Raw genomic sequence first — 3411 nt, forward strand, 5'->3', positions numbered from 1 at the left:
AATGAACATAACGGACTGTTTTTCCTTACCACTGACAACAAAAATAGTGCTCAAGTAAGTTCAATTATTATTATTATTATTATTATTATTATTATTATTATTATTATTATTATTATTATTAGTAGTAGTAGTAGTAGTAGTAGTAGTAGTAGTAGTAGTAGTAGTAGTAGTACACAGCTTTGGGTGCGGAAATAGGAGAACAGTAGCTAGTGCTAGTCATTAGTTGGTATTTCGAAGATAAGATTTGTGGATTTGTGAATATTTTGTTCGTTTGGTTTTTAATAAAAAAAAACTGAAAATTAGAGAGTTAATAAATGCGAAGTATCTCTTATATACTAGCTGTTGTTGAACCAAGGCACTGTTACCTTCAAGATAGCTGAAGCAACACCTATACTTTCTCTTGAATTCTGAGAAAGACTTCCTCATCTTAAAATACCTAAAGAAAACTCGGGTAACTAGTTTTCAGTATATTCGGGTAATACCAGATACTTACACCTGGAGATTCGCATTTGCTGTTGATTATAGACCTCCACGGTCAAATGTTAAAGGTTGTATAGAGGAATTTGGTATACCTTTGAAATGATTTGACATATTAGCGATAGAAGCGGTTATCTGCTGGGACTTGAACCTATGGATGAATAACACGGGAAATCGTCGTGTAGTAAGTTATTAGAATCACTTCAGTTGGTTGATAATGCTGATTGTACAACATTTATTTGATCTTGTTCTAAGTGATTAAATAATAGTGCTTCAGACATTAGTGCCGAGGAGAAGTGTACCATCTCTCCAGAGCGCGACCTTAGAGCATTTTGAAAATCGGCGCCGAAAACAGTGTGGCAAAGAAATCGATGTTTTAAGAATAGCTCGAATTTAGCTCCGTGGGTTTTCATTAATGAAATGATTCGTACAATAAATGTAAACATTGACTTTTTGTGGTCTCAGTGACTTAGATTTATCAAGTGCGGACTGTTTATATTGGATGAATAAAAGTTAACATGATAGTATGAAGGAAATCTGGATAATACAAGACTTGTCATCTTGATTTAACGGAGACCAGAACTAAAGAGGTAAAAAAGATATGAAGAGGGCAAGTGGCTAAGTTTAGTGACTGAAACTGCATGGGAAGAACTTAAACTAGTGGAAAATCATTACCATTACTTGATGAGGAAGAAAAGTTAATGTTAGAATAGGAAAATCCGGAAAGCAGCCACAGACGAGGATTGATCGTTTAGCTGGATTATGTATATATATATATATATATATATATATATATATATATATATATATATATATGTATATATATATATATATATATATATATATATATATATATATATATATATATATATATATATATATATATATAAAGACTCCCCGAGGGTATCAGTGATCAAGAACTGGCTAATAGCTTTCTTGAAATTTTAGAAATAGAATTGGTTACATACCTGGGACTGGTTAAACGCTGACTCAGGTAAGCGTTGAACCTGGTGTGGGAGTAAAAAAAATATACCTTAGTTTAACCAGACCACTGAGCTGATTAACAGCTCTCCTAGGGCTGGCCCGAAGGATTAGACTTATTTTACGTGGCTAAGGACCAATTGGTTACTTAGCCACGGGACCTACAGCTTATTGTGGAATCCGAACCACATTATAGCGAGAAATGAATTTCTATCACCAGAAATAAATTCCTCTAACTCTTCGTCAGCCGGCCGGGGAATTGAACTCCGGCCCATCGAGTGACAGTCCGCAGCTCTACCGACTCACCCAACAAAGAGCTGGTGTGGGAGTAAGTACTATCGACATTCAATAGTGTAGAAATGACGATGATGACATTAGGATTATTAAAAAGGCAAAGAAAACAAACTATGGTATTGTTCCGACGCCAGTACCTGAATTTGTTGCTGGTGGTAAATTTTTACGCTGTGTTATATAATGGTGAAAGCTATAAATACCAATACTTAGGTATGCAAGTTTCCTATATCTGAGAAAATGGCTATCGACAAACTAGTTTTGAAGTGCCAGTTTCCTATATCTAAGAAAATGGCTATTGATAAACTAGTTTTGAAAAGTGCACTTGATTATAAAGCTCAAGCTTTTAGAGACCTGTTTCGAATCAATCCCTCACGTCTAAAATACTGGTATGTGTGATTCCTGAACAATAAGTTATTTGCCAGGAAAGGGTATCTGCTTTATTGGACTGTCAGTCAGCCAATAGAGAATAATATTTCATTGAATGAAGGATGAGGGCATATGTACATGAACTATTTCTAAAAGATATACGATACCTTGGAATTTTTGACGAAGCTTGTTAATATTTGGAAGACTATTTGCGTGGCATGAAGTACTATATGCAGACTGGAAATTGATATTCATCTTATGAAACATTAACTAAAATAAGAGTACCCCGAGGAAGTGCTTTAGGTTCAATCCTATTTTCTATATATTTGATTGGGTTGTTAAATTTATTACAGAGTCATGGGATGAAGTTCAATTTGCCAACGATACCCAAATTTATTTATCCATTAACAAGATCGAGGATGCAAATTAAAAACTGAATAATATTATTAGTGTTAAGGAATGCATGGCAAAAAAAACTAACTTAAATGAAAATAGAACTGAATTTATGGTGGTGGAAAAGATAAACAAATTAAAGACCCTTGATGACATTCAAGGTACAGATAAAATCCGTGACTTAAGCGTGCTGCTGGATTGCAATTTGTCTGTCAGTGATCAAATTACTGATATATGGCTAACTGAACTACACCTTAGGAAAATTGTTCTTAAGAAAGAAAAACCTTGATGCATGTGCTTTTACGAAACTTCTGATTAGCTGTAGACTAAGAGTGGTCTACTGCAACTTTATCATTATATACCAAAGATACAACATAAGAAGCTTGCAAAAAAGACTAAGCAGAGAGGTTACGTTAATAAAGAACGTCGAACTTCGGAATAGGATCATCCTCGGTAATGAGTTCTGGCTGCCTGTCAAGTCTAGACGTTGGTCTAGCGTAACGTTTGTTATTTGGTTTAGGACTCGTCAGACTATCAAGAATGGTTGATGTACATAATATGGTCAACGAGTGGTGTCAACAAGAGACTAACTATAGATACTTTCAGGTTGTCTGAGCTAAGAAGATGCACTTCGAATGTTGGTTTTAGAGCTTCAAACATGCAGCCCAAAGACTCTACAGTAAACTCCTGCTTGGTTCTAGAAGGACTGAAAAATATCAAGTCTTTTATGGAAAATATATACTTATTTTGTGAGTATTACGATTAGTGGGGATTTCACAATTAATATAGAGTACAATGTATGATTATTTCAGTATAGTATCCACTAACCTGTATATGACCATGAATTTGCGGGCTCCCAAGATTTAAAGAATAACACACCTTGGCGGGTCCCACCGAGCC

The 3411-nt window shown here is 34.9% G+C and overlaps 1 protein-coding gene across 1 annotated transcript in view; it reads left to right on the forward strand.

The window, feature by feature from the left end:
- The window catches only part of LOC136843307 (uncharacterized), a 166811-nt gene extending 163551 nt beyond the window's left edge, over window positions 1-3260 (forward strand). The window contains exon 3 of the transcript XR_010854521.1: window positions 3118-3260. The gene's annotated coding sequence lies outside the window, so the exon portion shown is untranslated. The remainder of the gene's footprint in view (window positions 1-3117) is intronic.
- Window positions 3261-3411: the final 151 nt, after the last annotated feature.

The sequence above is a fragment of the Macrobrachium rosenbergii genome, chromosome 11 (assembly GCF_040412425.1).
Source record: "Macrobrachium rosenbergii isolate ZJJX-2024 chromosome 11, ASM4041242v1, whole genome shotgun sequence".
Classification (NCBI taxonomy): domain Eukaryota; kingdom Metazoa; phylum Arthropoda; class Malacostraca; order Decapoda; family Palaemonidae; genus Macrobrachium; species Macrobrachium rosenbergii.